The 26877-nt window shown below is 31.1% G+C and overlaps 5 non-coding genes across 5 annotated transcripts; 4 read left to right on the top strand and 1 right to left on the bottom strand.

Moving 5' to 3' along the window:
- The first annotated feature begins 3367 nt into the window (after window positions 1-3367).
- Window positions 3368-3439, top strand: Trnag-ucc. The gene has a single exon. It is a non-coding gene; the product is annotated as a tRNA-Gly (tRNA).
- Window positions 3440-3803: 364 nt separating this feature from the next.
- Trnag-ucc lies at window positions 3804-3875 on the top strand. The gene has a single exon. It is a non-coding gene; the product is annotated as a tRNA-Gly (tRNA).
- Window positions 3876-3925: 50 nt separating this feature from the next.
- On the bottom strand, window positions 3926-3997 carry Trnag-ucc. Its single transcript has one exon. It is a non-coding gene; the product is annotated as a tRNA-Gly (tRNA).
- Window positions 3998-4313: 316 nt separating this feature from the next.
- Trnag-ucc lies at window positions 4314-4385 on the top strand. Its single transcript has one exon. It is a non-coding gene; the product is annotated as a tRNA-Gly (tRNA).
- A 1622-nt stretch (window positions 4386-6007) lies between these two features.
- On the top strand, window positions 6008-6089 carry Trnas-uga. Its single transcript has one exon. It is a non-coding gene; the product is annotated as a tRNA-Ser (tRNA).
- Window positions 6090-26877: the final 20788 nt, after the last annotated feature.

The raw sequence follows: 26877 nt of genomic DNA, 5'->3' as shown, positions 1-26877 counted from the left end.
GTGATATCGGCTTGTAATACCTTCATTAATGTCTTTTGATTTGAAACTACTGACCACAGCAATTATTATAAAATTATAAAGAATTTTTTTTTCAGAGAATAAATCTTCATTGATCTTCCATTTGGATAATGCATAACAATTTTCCAGCAGAAACCTTTCTCTTTGATATTGTTCAAAACACGCGCGCACTTTTCAAACATTGTTCTCATTCTTCTAACTACCATCGATCTTTCAAAGAATAGAACTAACAAACAAGTGGCATTTCGCAGCCAACAGTTAATCTACTTATGTATATGATGGGTCTTGTATTTCCGCTTGTATTGAGTTATTAATTATTACACATACAACGAGACACCTTTAACATAGAAACAGGCCACATATTGCATTATGTGCGAGCAAAACTATTAAAAAGTGAGGAAAACAAAGAATATACAACTAGAAGAATAAAACTAAAACATTCTAGTTGCTTGTAGGCTGTCAGTTTTGTTGGCAATTCAAATAGTTTTGCTAACACTGAATACACTTAAATTTTACACATGAGAGATGTGTATAAAAGAAAGTGCACGCGCTTATGCGCAATGTTCATAGAATACAATTTAGTACAGACTCATCATAAATAGAATAAGATGTTAGTTACTAATTCTTACTTATTTGTACGTGGTATGTTTGAAGCATTTGCAAAAACAATATTTTTATACGAAAACACATCACAACTCAAGTTATACGAGGGTTATTTTAAGTAAAAATTAATGTTAATATTTCAGTAACAGCGAAGTTTTCTTCACATGCCTCGTATTCTTTATTTTCTTTAGCTGTCTTAATATATATAAACTTTAACTTTTTTAACTTCCTTGTTTGATGTTGGTTATTAAATGTTTTCTTAGTTTTTTTTTTTTTTTTTTTTGTCTATACAGACCAGCTACACTCTCTCGTCCATCATATTCAAACATAAAATAGATTTTCATACCATTCACTCATTCATGCAATTCTATGCTGTTTGTTCTGTCCCCTCTCCTCTTTCAACTTGCATTCTTTTTGTCTTGCCTAACAATGCACATGCAACAAAACTAATGTTTGAATGAAGACAAAAAAAATCAGAGTGTTTGTTATTTAAACAATTTGAAAATTGTGAAAAATTGCAATTTAATGATGATATGTGGAAAAATTGTTGCTGTCCAAGCATTTCAAATTTAAAGACTAATTATTATCTTTTTTGTAATGTGTGTATTCGCCATAGTTCAGGTAGTCTCGTACAATCGTACGTTCTACAAATGTATGCATGCGAAATGACAGTTGCGTACAAATAATAAGAAATCATGCTGAATCTTGTGACTAAAAATGTTGTGGCACTTGGATTATCCAGTCTTTGATTGTTCTTATAGCTACAAGAACTCAGGGATGAAATAAAATCCAAGGACTTCATTACGACTCTATTCACAGTTATATATTATCTAGTCACAGTCAAGTCATAGTCAAGTCATAGTCCTAGTCATAGTCTAGTCATAGTCTAGTCATAGTCTAGTCATAGTCTAGTCCATAGTCCTAGTCATAGTCTAGTCATAGCTAGTCATAGTCTAGTCATAGTCCGTCTAGTCTAGTCTAGTCATGTCTAGTCTAGTCTAGTCATAGTCTAGTCATAGTCTGTCATAGTCTAGTCATAGTCTAGTCATAGTCTAGTCATAGTCTAGTCATAGTCTAGTCATAGTCTAGTCATAGTCTAGTCATAGTCTAGTCATAGTCTAGTCATAGTCTAGTCCATAGTCCTAGTCATAGTCTAGTCATAGTCTAGTCATAGTCTAGTCATAGTCTAGTCCATAGTCTAGTCATAGTCTAGTCATAGTCTAGTCATAGTCTAGTCATAGTCTAGTCCATAGTCTAGTCATAGTCTAAGTCCTAGTCCTATCATAGTCTAGTCATAGTCTATCATAGTCTATTCATAGTCCTTAGTCATGTCTAGGTCATAGTCTAGTCATGTCTAGTCCCATAGTCCTACGTCATATCTAGGCCATAAGTCCTAGTCATAGTCTAGTCATAGTCTAGTCTAGTGCTAGTCATAATTCTGTCTAGTCTAGTAAAGTCTAGTCATAGTCTAGTCATAGTCTAGTCCTAGTCTAGTCATAGTCTAGTCATAGTCTAGTCTAGTCTAGTCATAGTCAGTCATAGTCATTCATAGTCTAGTCATAGTCTGTCATAGTCTAGTCATAGTCTAGTCTAGTCCTATTAGTCTAGTCATAGTCTAGTCATAGTCTAGTCATAGTCTCGTCATAGTCTAGTCATAGTCTAGTCATAGTCTAGTCATAGTCTAGTCTCAGTCTCGTCAGTCCTAGTCATAGGTCCCTTAGTCATAGTCTAGTCATAGTCTAGTCATAGTCTAGTAGTCTAGTCGTCTAGTCATAGTCTAGTCAGATCTAGTCATAGTCTGTCTGTCTAGTCATAGTCTATAGTCATGTCTAGTCATGTCTAGTCATAGTCTGTCAGTCTAGTCTATCTAGTCATAGTCTAGTCATAGTCCAGTCATAGTCTTCATAGTCTAGTCATAGTCTAGTCTAGTCTAGTCATAAGTCAGTTTATAGTCTAGTCCCATAGTCTGGTCTAGTTCTCAAAAATGTCGAAATATGGAACTCGCTGCTCCATTTGTGCCCCTTTCTGTGGCGTACACTGAGCTTTTTACATCTTTAATCCGTCAGATTTTCTTTGCATTTAAAACGAATTATAATTGCATTTTAAATCGTATAAACTCTGCTGCGATTGTATTTTTTCTATTAAGATTTTTTAATTTCAAATTACAATTGCATATTAAGATAAACGTTTGTGGCTTTCATTTGTTAGAGTTTATAATTTTAAAACAACTTATTTTAGGGAGGATTCTTTATGGAAAAATGAAATGTTTGTAATTATTTTTGATTTAAAATCAAGGAGGTTTCAGTTTTAATGTCTTTTTAAATGAAGCAACTGTAGGGGAAGAGGCATATTATATTATGAAATGTAATGAAAGCAAGGCCAAAAGAACTTACTACGAACAATTATGATTGATTAATTTTTAGTGATGTAATGCGTGCATAAATTTAGGGCATGGTTGCATTTTTTAGATGAAACTAGTTTACAACACAATGCACTTTGTTTTTCTGGAAAATGAAATTGTTTTAAATATCACTAAAAGCATTTATAATTATTAATATAAGTATGTAATTATGAACGTAATCACTGATTAAAATTTAAATTTCGTTTTGTTAAATCTGGTTTTATCAGAAATAATGAACCCACTCCTTAATTAAATGGAAAATAATTCTATTTCAATAAATAAAATAATTCTAATTCAAAAATAGCGTTATTTGAAATAAACTTTTGGCAAGTAGGGAAAACAGAGGCGTCGGTGGTGTAATGGTCAGCATAGTTGCCTTCCAAGCAGTTGATCCGGGTTCGATTCCCGGCCGACGCACACTTTTTTTATAAAATATTTTTGGTTTTCTTATATTCTTTAAAGGCAAAACGTCTTACGAGAATTCCTCCAAATATGCCACTAGACACCATTATTATTAGCTGCAAACTGGGAATCAACGTATAGATAACACAGTTATTAATTTACATCTGATATATTCATTGAGAATTTTAATGTATAAATTCTTAAATCAATTTTATATTTTTGCTAATCCAAGTTTGTTTAAACAACTGTTACGGTTCTGGGGATTTCTTTGACCCCAATGAAATGTTGAGAAGGGGCAAATATAAAAATATACATATATAATATGATTTTAAAGAAATGCCAATTTTCTATACCCTTTTTGATCCGTTACGGAACAGAGGCGTCGGTGGTGTAATGGTCAGCATAGTTGCCTTCCAAGCAGTTGATCCGGGTTCGATTCCCGGCCGACGCACGTTATTTTTGAATTTTGAGATTTAAGTCATTTTAGCAAAAAAAATAGTGTGCGTCGGCCGGGAATCGAACCCGGATCAACTGCTTGGAAGGCAACTATGCTGACCATTACACCACCGACGCCTCTGGTTTAGAAGTGTTCTTGCAGTGATTCGATCAGTGATTTAATCAGTGTTTCTAAGAACGCCTTAAAAATATCCTTCAAAATTTAACAAGGATTTAAATCTTAATACATACGTGCATATTTAGAAGATATTTCTTTTAAATGCTTTCTTTACAAAAGTATTACTTTGTAATTCCAAAATAAGGTATATATTACATACATATTTTGCAATCGCAATCCTTATTGGATCTTGAAGGACTTTTAAAAATTATGTTTTATTAAGACTTTCTTAAGACCTCTTTCTGAATCACAACAATAAACAACCCTATACCAGGGGCGTCGGTGGTGTAATGGTCAGCATAGTTGCCTTCCAAGCAGTTGATCCGGGTTCGATTCCCGGCCGACGCACACTATTTTTTGTTTTCTTGACTTTTTGTAAAAATATATTACATTTAAATTTAAGAAATATAATTAGATCTTAACCCTTAAGTATGATAATCAACTTTATTACAGTTTACTGATGTTTAAAATCAACAGTGTGTATTTCTGTTACGATATTCTTTAATGTTCGATCAGGAATATTCAGATTCAGAGTTGGAATCTGAATATGTACGTTTTATACTACATATTTTAAATTTGCATAATTTTGGCAGGAAATAATAATTTAAAAGTTTTAAGCTCGAAAAGAAGTTTATCATTAAAGATTGTTGCTAACAGAGGTGGTTAACTAAATATTTGTTTAATATGAAAAACGTATTGGATGTTTTCGATACCAGATATAACATTGTATAACAACGTGTCCTGAAGAATATTTTAGGAATAGGGACTAGTGCGGGACTATTCGAAAGATGTAGTTTGTTTCTTATTCTTATTGCAAAAGACCTGAAATCTTCCTATTTTATAGGGAATAGTGTTTTCTGTTGAGATTTGGGTTGGTGTTGAATGTAAATATATTGAAAACGTTCGATACCAGATATCAAATTTGTGACTAATCGTGTTCAGAAGAATATTTTAGGAATAGGGACTAGTGCGGGACTATCCGAAAGATGTAGTTTATTTCTTTAAATTCTTATTGCAAAAGACCTGAAATCTTCCTATTTTATCGGGGAATAGCGTTTACTGTTGAGATTTGAGTTGGTGTTGGTATTCTTTTCCAGTATTTCCAGTATTATTCCAGTATTGCGAAAAAAACACTGCATGACTGAAGTGATGTTGTCACTTTTTATTAAAATAGTGATTTCCAAATTAAACTAGAACATGGACAATTTTTTTAAGCTTTTTAGCGAACTGTGTTCCTCACATTTTTATCTGCCCGAACTTTTTTAATTTTCAATACTAAATTATAATTCATATCACAACCACTCGTATTCATTTCAGTATAATCCAGATTCTTCTAATAAGATTTTATATAATTTACTAGCTTAACCACGATTAAATAACGATAACTTCAACCTTAAAAATTTCAAATGCTGTTTGTTGACTCTTCGTATGGCTGGAGAGGACATTGAAGTTGAAAAGTATGTTTCTCCGCCTTCAATTTACACCATCATCTTTCAACAATGAATGTAACATAGTAACTCTCTAGCATGGATTGGACCAATACTAGAAGCAATGGATCTTACCATTGAGAACATCGAGGGTCTTGTAATACTTTTCCAGAAAGATAGACAATTTTATACACAGATCGAGCAATATTATAGAACAAATGTATAACTTCTTAAGAAGATTAAAGTTATTGAATTGGATATGTATTTCTGTACAAATAAATTAAAATTAATATTATATAAACTCTATTCCTTATCTTATAATACAGACATTCCCGTATCTGGTTTTGTAAATACACAGCTGAAATGTTTAATGATGAATCATCACAAATGTTTTTATATATATTTTGCATGCTCTGAAGCTTTAAACGTGTGTCATTTGTTTGGGTGTTTCAGAAGTTGTGTGCAAAAATTGAGAGTAGCTTTCTCAGTGTGTTATTTTACTCTCTAGAGATAAAACTATAATTTCGCAAACAGTTTCCAACAGCTGCGGTGTCCGAGTGGTTAAGGAGATGGACTTGAAATCCATTGGGTTCTACCCGCACAGGTTCGAATCCTGTCCGCAGCGATTTGACTTTTTTTTTCTTTTATTTTTTACTATTTATTTGAACAAAAAGGGAATTTTCCGAAATTTATAATAAGTTAAAGCTTGTACAAAGAAAACAATAATAATATTATCTGAATTAGTTTGTTTTGTACTTTAGTGACAAATAAATGTGTTTAATGTGCATTGTTTTGGCAAAATGCAAAATTTTTATATTTTTAATTCTAAAAAAATAATGAAAATTTTAATAAATTAGAAATTTTTTATTTTTTGCTGGTAAATTGCTTACTTCTAAAGAAGATAAAATATCTTTAGTATTTTTTATTACATTTTTAAGAACCGTATGTAGAATGTATTTAAACAAATTTTCTACTTACAGTAATTAATTTGTTTTCTTTATTTTTCAGCTCAACATCAATGGGCCTTCAAGGTATGTCGCTTCATTACTGTTTCAATAGTTATTAAGTATCAACTTCTCGATATTTTCTAAATCCATTTGGCAGATATATGTACATATCTATACGATATAGGTCAATAACTTTTTTCATGACTGACCTTCTCCGAATAGATCTCTTGGAGATTAAGTTATCATGTAATTTTTAAGGTTCTACTCGGTTGTGATCCCTCTAAGAAATTGTTTCAATATATCTGATACGGAGGCCGTAACTTAATTCCATAACAATAGCATATTGGTGCTATCTAAGTCCACAGTGTTCGGTATAAAATGCCGTTCTATGAAAAGATTTACCCATTCTGTTTCTAAGAGTCAAAATATAGCTCGTAGATCCTATAAAGTCTATATTCTGGGGCTTTGATAACTTAGACCATCATGATGTAACCGACGAAGACATGATAGAGTCCAGCAGAGTGGACCTAAGAAGATTAATGTTTTCAAAATATTTCTAGGAAATATTGGGTATGGAAAATTAACAAATCATTCATATAAAAAAAACGACTGTCCGTCTGACATTCAAAAGATGGCAAAATTAAAAGATTTTATTGAGAAGGCAGAACTTTAGAAGACTATGTGCCCAGTATTGCTTTAAACATACTCTTTATTTGTACTTTAAAAACAATACATTTCAATTTTAGAAAGAAGATTTCCAAACGTAATTCATAGATGGCTTAATGCTAATGACATTTGAAATTCTTTTTTAATGGTCCTACCATTCATTCAATTGGTATTAAGTTTTCATCAATTTTACACAATTCCATTAACAAACGAAAAAAGAAACTCTAGTTTTCTAAGGACCTAGCATCCATTGACTACACCCAAAATTTAATACTGCCATGGCTACGCAATTGGAAACCCAGGGCAGTAACCCATACCACGATGAACTCTTTTGGTAGTTTCCAATATATATTTTATTTTCTGTAAAGGAGGTAGAGAGGGCAATTTTTACCGTTTTTCTTTTCTCTATCACTTTTTTTTTATTAATTAACACATACACCAAGTGTGTTTGGTATGTTGAATGTGTAAATATCTGTATAGGATGCTATGATCTATATAAGGATGGGGTCTAAAACTGGCCACTGACTAGTATTACTATCTCTTTCATGTATTGGCTACAAAAACAAAGAATGATATAATAATAAAAGGACTATAGTCCTTGTTTCTATACAATTTTCTTTTATTTTCTATTTTTTTCGGAATTATTTTTTCTGTTGTCGAATTCATTTTGAACTTTGCTGCCTTTAGATACTAGAATTCATATAGAAATGTAGAAAATATAGCAAAAATAACATGTATATGTTGTGCACATGCATCCTGGTGTTTTTTTGGTGGGAGTTAAAATAGTACTTACGAAGGGTCAGTTTAAAAACTCACACACTCAAGCTGGCGCACTCACACATCATACGTATAGTTTACATGCTTGACTGCCCATTACGTGTATTCTATGTATGTGTGTGTATGCAATAAAAAGCCTACAAAACTCAAGGATCTTCTGTTTCCTGGCTATGTGTCCATATGTATGAGGGTATTTTTCATATTTCTTTCTCTTTCTAGTGTCAATATCTGCATATTGGTTTGTTTGTTTTCATTTGTTTTTCTGATGAGTTTTACCTTTGCTGCTGCTTCATAATGTACTCGTAGGTGCTGTTGAATTTTAGTGCGTCCAGTGTTTAATGCAAGAAAAAAACGCTCCAATCATACAAACACTCCCATGAATTGTAGAAACAAATAAAATATGTTGTTGTGCGCACTAACAACCTTTTTGCATGTGTGTTTGTTTTTGTTGCATGATTGGTTTTCCCTGCTGTCTCTAGTTTGGAGTTATAGGAAGTTATTGATTATATATTTTCATTTCTATTAGTATTTTTCCCAACTTTTTAGTCTGGTTTTAGTTGTAGTAGGCTGCTTGGTTTCTGGAAGGAGTTACAATATTTCCACTTTACCTTTTAAGATTATTAGATTTGTTTGGTTAAAGGTATGTTGTTATTGTTATTGCAGCATATTTTTACAATTACTCATTTATACAGCATAACTGTACTTAATAGGATTTTATGATAAATATGAAAATCTTAAAGAGCTTACAAAAGTTTTGAAAACTTTATTAAGTTTAAAAAGTCAAAGCATTTACAAATAAAATGGAAAGCATCAGAGTTATATGAAATATATGAATTCAAGAGGTTGGATTATACCTTCTGGCCCTCATCGATTCAAAACGTCTTAATGAGAAATATCTTCCCGTTTTCTTAATAGTTATGTTATCCGTTATATTTTCCAATATTAACGGCTTCTGAGTGTGTTCATAAGGGGGCAAATTGTAACATTCGATATAGATTAGAATCTCCATTGCTATTTCGATGGATATTAAAGGCACAATTTGCCAAAAGGGTTAAGTCCTCCGAATGGAAACTTAATTTTTAGAATTTTTCTTACGATCAGATATATGTATATGTTATCGGTTTTTCATTTTTATGCTAGAATATCCATATAGCTCTATTTTTAATTTGCGAAAGAGTTAAAAAATATGCCTCTACATCTGACCAAAACCACTTCTATATTTAAGAACTACCCTGTAAATATGTATGTTGTTCAGATACATAATGCCGACAAAACCTCAGCAATGTTATTCTATCTTGTCAGTCGTTCTTATAGATCCAACATCGAACTTCAGTAGACCTAATCTAATCTGGGTAGATCCGTAGACGATCTAATCTGGTAGATACAGCTTCTAGTCAAACTCTACTTTAGAATATCCCACCAAAACCTTAAGACACAAATGAAATTTACAGATCAGTACAGATGGCGTCAAGACTCCTGTGGATGATTTAATCATATAATAACTGTGCATATACTGCGGTAAATGTACCGGATCTTTTAACTACTATTACTTTGTTATCTGTAATAATCCGTTTGCTTTTTGAAAATCAGTCCATATTCACAAAAGTCGCACGGACACGAAAACTATACATATGCAGCCTAGGCCTATAAAGAAATTCCTATTCCCTAAATCAAGCATAGGTCTCAAGTTAAGTTTCCTTGCTTTCTCTCAGTTTAGCGAGTACATGTTCTAAAGTAGAAGAAATTGTCTTAATAATTTCGACGATTATATAAGAACCAAAAGGAACGTTTTAAAGAATGCATGGTATGGATCTCCATTGTTGCATTGGCTAGTAGCTTCCTCGAAAAATTGCATGTCAGACCAAAAGCAGCTTACACTCTGAAACTTAGTAATATCGGCTATACAACTATTGTGTACAGTCTCCCTACCCCGCTTCTAAGTTTTACTACTAAAATTTTTCTAAACTAGGCAACATCAATGGATAAAAAAGAAACACATAATATTAGCCATAAATTTAATTCCTCAAAATAACACAGAAATACACACAAGACAAACATAATGCTCATAAATACAATAAAATATATTTAGAAAATCATAAATATTCGTTACTCAAAATTCTAAACCATATTACACGGTTTGGGGGAAAGCGCTTACAACAAAAAAAAAAAAACATATATACGGAAACAAATGATACTGCAACGAAATGAAAGAATAAAGAAAAAAAAAACGTTAACAAGCTTAAAGCCTCATTTATGTCGTTATGACCAGTACAGAATATATAGAAAATACACATAAATATAAACACAAACATACCACCTACTACGAAAAAAAAAATTATTAAACTACACACACTCGACTATATGAAAGAGAAAAGAAATCCGAAAATAATAACAACAACATCAACAACAAAAAACTATACAAAATTTTTAGACTAACGATGATGATAAAAATATAAGGATAAAAAAATTATAAATGAATATTTGAAAAATAAAAACAAAAAACTGCACTAAATAAAAAAAAATTCTATACACAACTATAAAGTTACGAGTGGGCTTATGAAAACTCTTACATTTACTCACATACAAATATACAATGCAGCAGGACATTCATCGAATGTACACACATGCAACACACTCTTATTCAGCGCTCACACACACACGCTACCCTTACACACATCTATAATCCTTTACGCAAGCTTACTTAATAATATCAACAACAAAAACAACAGCAGCAGTAAAAACTAGAAAAATAACATCAACAAAAATAAAATTTTATGAAATAAAAAAAGAAAACAAAAATCCTTGCTACAAAACACCAGGACATGCAACATTTATATTCACACGCATACCAATACATACTCCTGTATTCTTAGTGAAGCACACACACACACAATAACTACTTTCAGACCTTTTTAGACCAGGAAACTTGTGGAGAAATACATAGTCAGCCGTACTGTTGTACACAGATCGAAAAGAAAAATTGCCTTGTGCTTGTGCATGATGATACATTTTTCATGATTTTTTTCGGAATTTTGTTTGTGTTAGTTGAATGTTTTTGTGCCTTTTTAGTTAAGAAAATATTAGGGTGGTTTGTCGGATTCGGATTTTGGTCTAATTTGATCATTTGGAAAAATCTTGAAAAAAATGCTTAGAGATTAATCCCATTCCGCAACGGGGCTACTATGACAAGAGATTAGATAGCCTGAGTACATCAGCAAAATGCTTGAACATGGACCGAAAGATTCAGGGGCGCGTGTTAGTCCGTTATCAAGTCTACTCTACTACATCCATCCACTATAGACATTCTTGACTACGATTAATTAATAAATAGTTTATACCCAGTAGATCGACAAGTATTCAATGACTGGTTGGCTTTAATTCGTCTTTAATCATTAATGTTCTCTTTGTAACAGTTTCCAAGTAATCTAGATAGTAGACATTTAAAAAAACTTAAGAGAAATGGTTCTTTACCATGTATTGACTGCTTTGGACTTCAACTCAGTAGTCGCTGGCTAGGGGTAACCCTCAGGACTGTTCACCCAAACTGTTTGAAAAATAATATTTACTACTATATCAGATCTGAAAAAATACACCTTAGACTCTTACGGGCCTGCTGTGAGCTAATTTTAATAGAAAATATTGATGGAAAAACATTATGAAGCGATCAATAAAAATAATTATCGTTCAATGTTCAGATTCCATCCACTTTTCCCATCAAGATATTTGGATCTAATTTCGACGAAAGCCTGGCAATGACAAATAAATTATTACAGTGTTTGACTGTGTGTAAAACTGTGTGTCTCCTATGAATAAGTACCATCACACTAACGAACCTACATGGCACCTGGCGACGAATGACTTTATATTCACTCTTTAATTGCCGATTATTCTCGAGTGACTTGGTACGGATATGATGCTGAGCTTATGCTTCTCTTACAGTACAATACGTTCTTAGATAGAACCTTATCAGTTGATATCATCCTGTTGGGACGGACATATACTGTCCAATCTATTTTATACATTTCGTGTTTTGCAGTTTATAGACATCCATAAAACAATTAAACTTCGAAACTTCCTTACTGGCACCGCCAGTTGCCGACAATTACTGTTTTGGGTACGCGATTTGTCAAAGGGCGGTATTTGAGTATAACCATCCAATATACACTGCTGACGGGTTCTGTAGTTATCGATCACTATTTAATGCAAACCTCCATAGACTCTCTTTGAAAATCAATCAGAAGCAGCATCTCGACTAGCATTGTCATGATCCAACTTCTGATTCTAAATCCTATATTAATGTCTACCGAAATTGAGTACTAAAGACCATAAGTGTACTAATATGTAATCCGTAAAATTGTCCATATTGTAACAGAAATCGTGTTATCGAATTGTGTGAAGATCGGTTCATACATATATTCCCATAATTATGAAAAACCCACATCCAAAAATTCATTACGTTTCGAAAACCCCTCTTTTTAAAGTTAAAAGATAAAATTCGACATAAACGAGTTTCATATAGATAACAGTTTTTTCTCATAGTCGGTTCCTAATTGGATATATACAACTTCCCAAAAACACTCTAAATCACATAATTCGATTTCAACTGATTGATATCGAGCTACAATTATGTAGCTCCCACTTCCAAAGAACAGTTTATATCGGTTTAAGATTACACAAAGAAAGTATTGAAAAATTTGAGATATTTTGATTTTATGTCAATCTTGTTTCAAGAAGATCGGTTCATATCATGAGTCCTTTAAAAAGTTATTTGAATTTCTCGCATATAACAAACTAAAAAAACTGTTTATTGTATTTTTCATTAAAAATCTATACCTGTATAACCCTAATATATTCTATACCAATACACTGCAGTCAGTAACTGTACTCGTAGACCTTTCGAATTTCCAATGCTACTGCCTGCTACTTCAACAAAAATCCTCTAAATATCCTTCATCAATATAGTTGCTATTCGGTTAAAAAATTCATTTCTATATAAAGGTGTGTGTGTGTGTTAACGTCCACACGCAATCTCTTACCCAAAAAACAGCTCACATATAAACTACTTTTTCTAGGTTGAATAGTGTGTGATGACCCTCTTTCCTATCGCGCACTACCTTTTCCAACATCGTCATCAACATCAACATCGTTTTTTTTTAAATCTTTTATTTTGAAATATCATATTGCTGCCTTATGTTGCCTGTAAATATATTCCCTCTGTCCATCCATCCTGCTGTACCCCCTTTGCTTTCTGCTCTAATGTTAGACAGTTTGTCCAACCTGCCTCACTCTTTGGCTGCCAGTGCTGTACATCTAAGGCCTTTAAAGTCCTCTTGCTTCGATTCTATGAGTTGCACTTTTTTTCACTTTGTCCTTTTTAGTTTTTTTGTAGTTTTTTATGTTGTTTGTTCCTAAAAGACGGATATAAATGTATTTGTGCTGCCATCAATAATCCTGAATTTTTTCTTTGTATTTTATACGTATTTTGTTTCCCCCCTCCCAAAAAAAAAAAAATAGAAAGACATACAGTTTACAAAGGTCGACTGCGTTTTTGGGCAACAACAGAACAAAAAACGAAAGCATGAAAATGAAATAAAAACCCAAAGAAGTATTATGGAAAGAAAATAACAACAAAAACACAACTATAGCTGCGTTGCAGTCCACTAAGGACATTTTTCCTTTCTACCCTGCACTTGGCCTGTTGTTTGTTTTTGTTTTCCTTGTCCATGTATGACACCAACGCATTTATTTGTAAAATGACTCAAATCATAACACCTAACGCTCTCCACTGAACGCCCTTAGATGCCCCTCAAATCTATCTTTGGCCCTCAAATCTATCAAAAATTTAACTCAAAATAGCCAATCGGAAATTAAGCTTTGCAAAAACAAAAAAGCTGCGTGGGTGTTCTGCACAAGTGTAGAGGTAGGCGTGGTCTAGTCGGCAGCTTTTTTTGATTCAACTTCATTACAAATGCGTATGTTTATTTTATCAGTTCAAAAAAATTACACACGTTCTGTTGTTGTTGTTGTTGCGGCAAATACAAAAATGCCCCTTTTGCACCTTAAATAACTCATGGTAAATAACTGTACAGTTATAGAGAGCTGATAGAGCCCCCTAAACTATAAAGCTCAAATAGTAATGATGGACAGTGGTGGTGCAGCAGAGCTGCAAAGAAGCCCTACAGCCTAAAAATGAGCCAACAAAAAACTCTCACTGCAAATCATTTTACTATTTATTTCTCATGCATTTTTACTCTTTGGACTGAAAATCTGTTTTATTTTGCAGATTTTCTGTTTTTATTGAATAAAGAGCATTAAGCTTTTACATTTTCTCTTATATCGTAGAAAAAACCAAAAACCTTCTCATTTGAGTGATTATTTAAGTTTGTTCACACTCTGAAACGTGCACTTGAATGTCTGCTTTGCTCTTTTCTTGTGCAGCGTTTCTACTGCACTCAAGTTTTTCTTGAATTTTCTTTGTTTTTCATTCAAATTTGATTTTGTTATTTTCATGGTTTTCTTTCTTTTTTTTTGTTTTCACGCATTTAATGAGAGTTTTCTGTACATGTTTTGCTATTTTTGTTGCATTTACATTTGCCGGTTGTTTTTGTATTTATCGTTTTTATCTTTTCTCTATTTTTTTGCTTTTATGGATTTCTTTAAGTTTACGTTAAAAGAAAAACTTACCGTCGGAAATTGAAAATGCATTCATTAATGGCAAAATAGCGCTATTGCCGACGGAAAGAATATTTTATAAGATTAAAATGGGTTTCAAGAATTTTCTATATTTTTCACGGTTTTTGGTGGTGAATTGTAACATTTATTATTAAGCTTCTTTAGGGGTATATAAGAAAAATGCTCTTCTGACCTTATGTTATGTTAGGTTATTAGATTTGGGCGAATAAAAGTGATTCAAATTTTTTAATTTTAATTTACCCATTGAAAATGGGTTGGTGAGAAATTTCCTCTTGAAGTTTTGCTTAAACAGTCGAAAACATGTTATGTATCGATTTAAGTACCCAGAACTAATAGTGTAAAATATGATGAATATCGGGCGCATTTGAACTTAGCTCCTATATACACATGTAAATCCCCTTTAAAAATTTATTTATCATTAAACAGGCCAAAGCGTTTGAAATAAATTTAACTGATTTTGATGTATTTTTAGCTGTTGAAAACGAATATATATCATATTTTCTTGCAAAATGATATTTAATAGTTTAGTTCATATATTACGTATACTTTATGTAATTATAAATATATAATGACGTTTAAGGGTTAATTTGAATTTTTTTGGTGTCATCATAAATACGGTTCTTCATTATATATTTTCCTTAAGTTTCATTTAAATCGATTGAAAATAAAATAATATTTCACTATGGTTTCAAGAAAATATTGCACAACTTGATTTTGAACTTCACAGTTTATGGGTTAATATTATTCGATTTTGCTAAAATTTTAGAGGTATATTTCCGATTATCTGAAATTTAAATATATGAATAAATTACATAACAGTAAGGAATTAAGTCTAATTTTCTAAAATTTTATTAAAAAAAATTGTTTTCTCCGAAATCCTAAAAATTCAAATAGCAGGTACCGCTAATCTATGAGAGATGTCGACCTAATTTATTTACTAATTAATTCCCTTGTTCATTGTCCATTAGTCACATGGAGCTTTTTTCAAAATTTTCAAATTTGCTTAACAAACTTGTTAAAAGTTTGAAACTAGAGTTTTGAAACTGACGTCTAAAGGTTTTCCCATTTATGACTATGTATATCTCAAATACGAAGTTTCTGAAAAATATTCCAGAAACTATTATTTAATCTAATACGAATATATTTAATCTAATGACATGGTTTATTTAGAATATTTCCCTAATTGTGTTCAACCGTTTTTAAATATTTCTCATTTAAGTGTTTTGATGCACTAAATGAACTGAGGAATTTGTTATATATAAACTTTAAAATTTTTGATCCATTGTTTGTTTTATATTTTATTGGACGTGAGATAAAATAAATGAAAATTTAAATACCTGGGAATTGACACTATTTTATTTGGTTTTAAATTCAAAAATATATTTAGAGCCAGCCACGTTGTTCTATAGTCCGAAAATTTTCCAAAATGTACTTTTATAAGTTAAAGTTTAATTCTAGAAGCAGAGATAATATTCGTAACTTCTGTAAAATTAAAGCATATCAGAATGTAAAAAATTGGAAGGTGATATGTACAACTCTTTTATTGTTATCGGTATCAACATACAAAATAATACTAGGATTAGTGAAAAATATTTACAAAATTTTTTCATCGTTAGCCTGTGTTATTGCCTCAACCGCATAAGAACATCGGAATATGATGAATGAATAAAGACCGAAATCAAAACATAGAGCCGCCATTCGAAATTAACTTTTAATTTGTCACATGGGTAATTTGGTGGCAAGTGACCCAACTTTTAAAATCGATGTCATCCGATTTGGATGAAATTTGCAACAATATTAGTAGTAGTTATCTTACAATGATCTAAGCTTTCATTTGAGCAAAAAAAAATACAACAAAAACGTCCATTTTGAAAAAAAATAGGGAAAATTAAGTACCAAATATTGAAAAAAATCTTATTCTTGACTTAAAAAATATTTTTTTTTGATAGATATCCCACTCGTATCCCCTTATGGGACAATAAAGATTTTAAAGGAAATTGTCTAAGCTTTCTTTTAAGTAAAAAAGGTAGTTTAAAAAAATCCTTTGGACAATTTTTGCTAGGACCAATAGGTGAAAAGTTGCACTCATTTGAATAAAACCCTGTATAACCAAAATTAAAAAAAAAAATTAAATAATTAAAAAAAATGTTTGGCAAGAATGAAGAAATAGCTATCTTAACTTATTTGGACAATTTTTGCTAGGACCAGTACGTGAAAATTTACACTCATTTGAATAAAACCTGTATAACCAAAATGTCCAAATTTGAACCCTTTTAAGTCCGGCAGTTCTTGACCGATAGAGCTAAACATTTGTGTCTGGCCTACTATCCAATAGTACTAACCTTAGTGCCAATTTCATCAAAATCGATTTTTTGAGTTGGATCACTTGACATCAGGCTTGGGGGGTAATGACTACATTTTCAATTAGAATTACATTTGAAGTAATTGTATTTTAAGCTTTACTAATTACAATTACTTTTAATTGTAATTGAAGTTTTGCCAATTACAATTATTTGTAATTGTAATTGAAGTTTTGACGATTACAATTATTTGTAATGGTAATTTAAGTTTTAGTTACTTGTAATTGTAAATGAAGAATTTCCAATTACAATTACTTGTAATTGTGAATTTTGTTCCTTATAATTATATGTAATTTGTAATTAGTAATACCTTAATTACAATTACAAGTAATTTTAATTGAAAAATTTCAATTACAAGAAATTGGCAAAACTTCAATTACAATTACAAGTAATTGTAATTGGAAAAATTTCCATTACAATTACAAGTAATTGTAATTGGTTATTGCTGAATTACACATTACAAGTAATTGTAATTGACCATGTAATGAATTACTTTGTGTAATCATTCCCCGCCATGCCTGCTTGACATGAAATTGCCCACATACATACGTATGTATGTTTTAATGGTGGGTATATAAGATTTGGTACATCCGAAATCAAAGCAAAGTTTTTACTGGAAAGTTATGTAACTGGATCCTAGAAAAATAAACTGAATTTCTTAAAACTGGCATATTTAGACTTTAATGGAATCTATTGAAAAAAAAACCTGACAATAAACACACATACGTTAGAATTTTAAATGTAACATTTATTATTAACATTACACTTAAATCCTTTAAAGGAACAATAATTATTTTACAAAATTGAACATGCCATTTTATCAATTGTTCCTCCACTTATAGAAAACATTAATATTTCATATAGAGCCATTAGAATTGTTAAACGAAAATTGAATTCACAATAAAAAAGAGTTTTCCAAAATAGGTGGTTGCTGGGTAGTGCCACCACATAAAGCATTCTAACGATATTTAATATCTTTACATTGTAATTCAGTTGATTAGTTTAAAATAGCAATAATCAGCCATTTAGACGCTAACAATAACTAAAACAATAATATTAGTAACTAAAATATTCCGCCCCAATAAAATAACAACTGAAATTATCTAGTTTTTTATTTGACTCGTACTCGTAGAAAATTCAAATTAAAAGGCTAAAGGGAGCAGGAAAGCAAATGTCTGCCAAAATAACAAAACTACAATTATACAATTACATACTTAAATTGACAATAATAATATCACTCAGTCACTCACTTAATAGTTTTGTTGCTTCTTTACCAGCCAACCGGTTGGAGGCCAACACCATTATGGCGTATAAGTACAAATACATTTGTTCCACACCACTGTCATCATCATCAGCATTGTTTTCCTTTATGTTTCCTTGAATGTTTAGCGTTTGGGTTGGTTTATGTTTTCTTTTTTTTCCTTTTTTATATATTTTTTGAAAAACATGCCAATTTTCTAAAACTAAATAATTCAAAACTATTGTAAATAATATATTTAAGCCAAGAAACAAAGCAATAGAAAACTAAAAGTTTGATATGGTAATTCTATTTTATATTCTCTAAAGTGACTTCCTTTACAGTCACATTATTTTGGGTGCAACCCAAAATAATTGCAATTTCTTTTGTTTTTTTTTTTTAAGTGTCCTGTTAGATAGTAGAACGTTATGTTAAACTAGTCTAGTTGTTTGCAACATTTTGATTTTTTCAAGTCTTAATTTAATGCCCTTGGGATTTTAATTACCCTTAAGTACCTTACTTGTCCACATGGTACTAAATAGAGTACCTGTACTAACTAAACAACTAACTTTTTAATGACAATTACATACCGTCTGCATTATTACGAAGGTGTCTAATAATGACTTAGAAACAATAGCCTTAACATTTTGTTTTTTTTTTAACGCAATGGACGTGTCAACACTACTTATATCACTCCTTACTTCCAGGTGATAGCAGTACATACTTACATAACTCCCTATTTCTTTGAAAGGGTACTTAAAATTCGTTGAAATCGGCATCAAAAACTAAAGCTAAATAATAACTTCCCTATGTATTAGTATCTTTTCCTTCTTTTTATGTTTTATGCATTTAATCTCTAAATAAAATGCAATTGTTGGCAAATGTATAAAAACTATTTATTACTGGAATTAGTACAATGAATATAATAACAAAATAACTGTCAATTTGTAAATAATATTACACGTTAGAGGACTTTACTAGAATGCATAGAATCTTCAATACCCTTCAATTTATTCGTCAGTGAAAAAAATAATTATTTTTCATTTTACAAAGCAGTCAAGTGTTTTTGGAAGATCCAAGGAATACAAAGACTTTTCGTAGAAATTGGTTTCAAAAGTTGCACATAATATAACCATAACTGGGAATATTGAAAGTTTCAAACAACTTATAAAGAAGAATTAAAGCAATATCTTCATGTAGGAGCAGAATGCTAGAAACGATCAGAAATTACAAACGGAAAGACAAACTTATATAAACTCTTATCGTTATGTTGCATAGTTTAGAAACCTGCAACATTATAAATGAATGCAAGTTACAAATTATCAAGGCATTCATCAATTTAATGGGTTTTAAAACAAACAATTATTTAAATCAGTTTAATATGAACCCACGAACAGGTTGTGCATATTGACAGAATTTTAATTTAATTAAAATTGTAGTCTATAGTAGGCTATATATAGACTATAGACTAGACTATAGACTAGACTATAGACTAGACTATAGACTAGACTATAGACTAAACTATAGACTAAACTATAGACTAAACTATAGACTAGACTAGACTATAGACTAGACTATATACTAGACTATAGACTAGACTATAGACTAGACTATAGACTAGACTATAGACTAGACTATAGATTAGACTATAGACTAGACTATAGACTAGACTATAGACTAGACTATAGACTAGACTATAGACTAGACTATAGACTAGACTATAGACTAGACTATAGACTAGGCTATAGACTAGACTATAGACTAGACTATAGACTAGACTATAGACTAGACTATAGACTAGACTATAGACTAGACTATAGACTAGACTATAGACTAGACTATAGACTAGACTATAGACTAGACTAGACTATAGACTAGACTATAGACTAGACTATAGACTAGACTATAGACTAGACTATAGACTAGACTATAGACTAGACTATAGACTAGACTATAGACTAGACTATAGACTAGACTATAGACTAGACTATAGACTAGACTATAGACTAGACTATAGACTAGACTATAGACTAGACTAGAGACTATAGACTAGACTATAGACTAGACTATAGACTAGACTATAGACTAGACTATAGACTAGACTAGATAGACTATAGACTAGACTATAGACTAGACTATAGACTAGACTATAGACTAGACTATAGACTAGACTATAGACTAGACTATAGACTAGACTATAGACTAGACTATAGACTAGACTATAGACTAGACTATAGACTAAGACTATAGACTAGAACTATAGACTAGACTATAGACTAGACTATAGACTAGACTATAGACTAGACTATAGACTAGACTATAGACTAGACTATAGACTAGACTATAGACTAGACTATAGACTAGCTAGACTATAGACTAGACTATAGACTAGACTATAGACTAGACTATAGACTAGACTATAGACTAGACTATAGACTAGACTATAGACTAGACTATAGACTAGACTAAAGACTAGACTATAGACTAGACTATAGACTAGACTATAGACTAGACTATAGACTAGACTATAGACTAGACTATAGACTAGACTATAGACTAGACTATAGACTAGACTATAGACTAGTCTATAGTCTAATCTATAGTCTATAGTCCAATATATAGTCTAGTCTATAGTCTAGTCTATAGTCTATAGTCTAGTCTATAGTCTAGACTATAGACTAGACTATAGACTAGACTATAGACTAGACTATAGACTAGACTATAGACTAGACTATAGGACTATACTATAGACTAGACTATAGACTATAGACTAGACTATAGACTAGACTATAGACTAGACTATAGACTAGACTATAGACTAGACTATAGACTAGACTATAGACTAGACTATAGACTAGACTATAGACTAGACTATAGACTAGACTATAGACTAGACAATAGACTAGACTATAGACTAGACTATAGACTAGACTATAGACTAGACTATAGACTAGACTATAGACTAGACTATAGACTAGACTATAGACTAGACTATAGACTAGACTATAGACTAGACTATAGACTAGACTATAGACTAGACTATAGACTAGACTATAGACTAGACTATAGACTAGACTATAGACTAGACTATAGACTAGACTATAGACTAGACTATAGACTAGACTATAGACTAGACTATAGACTAGACTATAGACTAGACTATAGACTAGACTATAGACTAGACTATAGACTAGACTATAGACTAGACTATAGACTAGACTATAGACTAGACTATAGACTAGACTATAGACTAGACTATAGACTAGACTATAGACTAGACTATAGACTAGACTATAGACTAGACTATAGACTAGACTATAGACTAGACTATAGACTAGACTATAGACTAGACTATAGACTAGACTATAGACTAGACTATAGACTAGACTATAGACTAGACTATAGACTAGACTATAGACTAGACTATAGACTAGACTATAGACTAGACTATAGACTAGACTATAGACTAGACTATAGACTAGACTATAGACTAGACTATAGACTAGACTAGACTAGACTATAGACTAGACTATAGACTAGACTATAGACTAGACTATAGACTAGACTATAGACTAGACTATAGACTAGACTATAGACTAGACTATAGACTAGACTATAGACTAGACTATAGACTAGACTATAGACTAGACTATAGACTAGACTATAGACTAGACTATAGACTAGACTATAGACTAGACTATAGACTAGACTATAGACTAGACTATAGACTAGACTATAGACTAGACTATAGACTAGACTATAGACTAGACTATATTCTATACCGAGATGCTGCTGTATGTCTCGCATTGTTTGCCAGTAGATAAATATGGGAAAAGATTTAACGATTTGAATAAAACTTTGCAGTAAAGAATTAAGAACTATTCTCTGAAATATTACAAAACAGACTTAATTTTCACTAAATTCGCCGGGTGCAAATCGCACGTACAGCTAAACTGCAAAAGCTAGTGATCTATTCCCTTAGTAATTGTCCATAAATTCCCATGAGATCTACCATTAAAGTGCAATATTAATAATTTAATGGCAAAATGTTTTCAAAAACTGAAAAGTTCAATTTTACCCCTTGCACCAGAAAACTTCATGATGATTGCGGTATCTGTTAGCGTTATCCTATCAGACAAATTTTTTGCATGACATAGTTTTATAACCCAATGAACTATTCTAGAGGGGGGACAATTTAGTTGTAATTTGTCAATGCATATGATCAATAATTTTCCAGTTATACATATAATATACATATATTATGTATTCCAAGTTCGTAAATATTTCAATAATAAAAAGACTAATCTACAAAAGTAATGTTTTCCGTTTATTTAAATAATAAGTATTTCATCTATAAATATTAATTTTTTAATACAGAAGGTTGAAAAAGTAGTGGTTTACTAAAAATACATATTTATTAAATTTAGTGTAACATATTCTTCATGTTTTATTATCATAGTAATATATACTATATACATAAATATCTTAACTATATACCATATTATTATACATATATTTATGTATATAACTTATTTGCTTCTAACTAGATTTGTGTTCTTTTTTGTTCTTCATTCTTTTATTTATATTTAATGTCGCTTTCAATGATTCTTTCGTATTTTTATTTGAGAGTTTAAATGTTGCTGTTGCATGGCAGGATGCAGTAGTAAAAGTGGTATGTTTGTGTATGTTCTGGTAGATGAAAGTACTTATGTATAAATGTTTATAATAGTATAATGTATATTTAACCTCTTAACATTTAGTTGTAGAAAAAGAATCCTTTTTTTTTTGCCACTAAACGTGGCAATATAATACAATATTGTTGTTATTCCTGAGTTTCATCTATTTGTCTGTAACTGTGTGAGAGAGTTTTCAAACTATTTTTCTTTTTATTAAATAGAAAAAAGTTAACCGGAAGTTTGCCATTGAAATTGTGTTGTATGTTTAAGTTTAGAATACTAACATCGTTGTTGTGTCATGAAGTATATGTATGTATATAAACATACACTTTCTTTATATACTTTACTATGTATATAGAAAAATATACATACATTAGTTTTATTTGTATATACTTTACATTTTAATGTTTTATTTTATATACATACATATAAAATAAAGTAGTTGCAATCAAAACATCTATCCAGTAAAGAGGGAAAAAACTTGCCACGAAAGAAAAGTTTTTGCAACAGTTAACCTAGATTCTATACCGAGATGCTGCTGCATGTCTCGCATTGTTTGCCAGTTGATAAATATATACAAAAATATATATTTTTTTCATTCTTTCTTGTAGAATGTCAACCTTATTATGACTCCTTTAGTTGGTTTTATTGTTTTCCATGTACGCTTTTTTTTTCTATTGCATTTTTCTTTAAGAAAATAGTAGCACTTGTCAAACAGGATGTTTAATGATATTGTTTTTTTTTATTTTTTCATTTAAGCTTGTCCTTTCTCTATTTCTCTCTCTACAGGATGTTAAACAGGATACATTTTGTATTTTTGTTTATAATAAATGATTTTAAGTGAAAAAAATTATTTAGGTTAAAGTTGTGATGTTATGAAATTAATGAAAAATAATTTATATTTGTTGCAAATAGGGCAGAGGGGACAATAGAAGGATTTGAAGTTTTATTAAAAAAATGCATATAAGTATTTTCCTTCAAAAATGCTTTTTTTTGGAAGTCAGAGCAACAAAATTTGTTAAAAATTCATTATATCGAATAGGCAGTGTTCTAGTTAATAGACTAGACAGTTGTCTGTTCAATAAATTAGATAGTGGTCTACTCAAAAGACTAGATAGTGGTCTAGTAAAAGACTAGACAGTAATCAAGTCAAAAGACTAGATAGCGGTCTACTTAATAGATTAGACAGTTGTCTAGTCAATATATAATACTTTGGTCTAGTCAATAGACAGCAGTCTAGTCAATAGATTAGACAGTAGTATAGTAAATAGACTATAAAGTAGTCTAGTCAATAGACTAGACAGTAGTCTAGTCAATAGACTAGACAGTAGTCTAGTCGATAGATTAGACAGTAGTCTAGTCAATAGACTAGACAGTAGTCTAGTCAATAGACTAGACAGTAGTCTAGTCAATAGACTAGATAGTAGTCTAGTCAATAGACTAGACAGTAGTCTAGTCGATAGATTAGACAGTAGTCTAGTCAATAGACTAGACAGTAGTCTAGTCAATAGACTAGACAGTAGTCTAGTCAGTAAACTAGACAGTAGTCTAGTCAATAGACTAGACAGTAGTCTAGTCAATACACTAGACAGTAGTCTAGTCAATACACTAGACAGTAGTCTAGTCAGTAAACTAGACAGTAGTCTAGTCAATAGACTAGAGTGTAGTCTAGTAGATAGACTAGACAGTAGTCTAGTCAATAGACTAGACAGTAGTCTAGTCAATAGACTAGACAGTAGTCTAGCCAATAGACTAGACAGTAGTCTAGTCAATAGACTAGACAGTAGTCTAGTCAGTAAACTAGACAGTAGTCTAGTCAATAGACTAGACAGTAGTCTAGTCAATACACTAGACAGTAGTCTAGTCAATACACTAGACAGTTGTCTAGTCAATACACTAGACAGTAGTCTAGTCAATATACTAGACAGTAGTCTAGTCAATAGACTAGAAAGTAGTCTAGTCAATAGACTAGACAGTAGTCTAGTCAATACACTAGACAGTAGTCTAGTCAATAGACTAGAGAGTAATCTAGTCAATAGACTAGACAGTAGTCCAGTCAATAGACTAGTCAGTAGTCTAGTCAATAGACTAGTCAGTAGTCTAGTCCATAGACTAGTCAGTAGTCTAGTCAATAGACTAGTCAGTAGTCTAGTCAATAGACTAGTCAGTAGTCTAGTCAATAGACTAGTCAGTAGTCTAGTCAATAGACTAGTCTAGTTAATAGACTAGTCTAGTCAAAAGGCTAGTCTAGTCAATAGACCAGTCTAGTTAATAGACTAGTCTAGTCAATAGACAGTAGTCTAGTCAATAGACTCGATAGTACTCTAGTCAATAGGCTGATAATAGACTAAAGAGATTCTTGTCATGTGATCTCTCATATATTCTTAAAATATCTATTTTAGATCAAAATTTTTTAAATAAATATTAATAACCTCATTGTAAGCAATGTCCTTCATTATCCTTAGTTAACCTCCCAAACTTTAAACAACGCAAAAACACATAAAAATATATTTAAATTTCTACTTTAGTTTTAGTTTCTACACTTTTCTTATTTTCTAAATGATTTTGGCATGTAAAAAATTGTATTTATATGTATAAGTATTCATGACATCCTTTATATTCTATTCTATTTTACTATATATATACAAAAGTCCTTGCAAACAATTTTAAGCATAATGATGAGAATGAGTATAATTTAATAATGTCAGTTTGTGTTTGTCAACACATTAAATGGTTTTTGTCGTTTTATTTTTATTTTTATACCATTTTATTTTATTCACTCTTAAACATTATTAAACACATTAAAAGTTACCTGTTATTTTTATATCTCTTCTATCACAACTCTATAGATTTTGTGAATAAGTGTTAGTATGTGATATGTCCTTTAGGATGCCATGCATCCTTTTTAGATGTAAATGTGTGATGACTGCAGTTTAACATTGAAATGCACTTAAAATTGTATTGTGTAAAGTATTTAGTGTCTTAGTGCCAACTTTCCCTAGGTGTTTAAAATAATAAAGTTGAGAAGGATTGTAAAACAAACAAAAAATTAGAGATTATCGTGTTACATATATATATTTCAGTATTATAGTTATAAAGTATTTTTGGACATTACTTTAAAACCCCCTTGAAGTCCAAACTTATAATAAGGAAATGTCTGTTTTCACATGTCCTGGACTGGAGAAAACTAATTTTCTAAATACATACCTACAATCAAACTCAATTTGATATTTAAAAGAAGTACTTTTATTAGCCATGGGACTCGTTGGATCCATCCTTATCTTTTATGAGCAAGAGGCTAGACAACGTTAGTCTACCTATTGCTACGGGGATGAGTATTTACTCTTGATATTTTTATAAGAAACCTGTTTTATGACTTGAAAACTGAAGCGAACGCGTTCAAGACCGGAATAGAGAAACTGGACGGATAACCTAAAAACCTAGAATATTTTGGTTTAATATCAAATGACGAAGGAATCTGAGGGTAAATGATCAAAACTAAAATAAATAAAAGCAGTTGGTTGCTTTTTGGAGGTGGAGTCCTACGGGCACTAGTGGACAGATTCAGATGTAGTGAGTATTATTTATTTGATTTGTATCCAAGTTTCCTCTCACATTCATATCGATTGTCCACTTTAACAGGATCAATAAATAGGGTTCTACAGAAACGACATAGCTTTGATTTTGTAACGTCACTTGCAAAGCATACAAAATGGTACTGATCCTTTTTGAAATGGAATGAAATAATACTCTTTTCGGAATGAACTTGATCAGATTTCTTAACTTATTATTCGCACTGTGGACTCATGTTTGAGCTATTTACCAAGGAAGTGTGCTCATCGAATACATTTCCCAAAACGACACTTGAATCAAAAAAAACATCAAGGAAATGCATCTACCAACATTTTTGTTGTAAATCCAAGCGATTTTTTTCATTTCCAAATTTGACTTTACACTTCAATAAATTTCAGCCATTTTGTAAGTTTATATATACTTGTATTGGGTACTAAGTACGCAGCAGTACTTATAGCGATAAACATTTTTCTACAAAATCTTC

Source organism: Lucilia sericata, unplaced genomic scaffold (assembly GCF_015586225.1).
Source record: "Lucilia sericata isolate MDLA Ls3-8-SP2 unplaced genomic scaffold, ASM1558622v1 Contig000282F_arrow, whole genome shotgun sequence".
In the NCBI taxonomy this organism is placed as follows: Eukaryota; Metazoa; Arthropoda; class Insecta; order Diptera; family Calliphoridae; genus Lucilia; species Lucilia sericata.
Note: the sequence above shows the minus strand (reverse complement) of the source record. Positions and strands in the feature narration are given on the sequence as shown.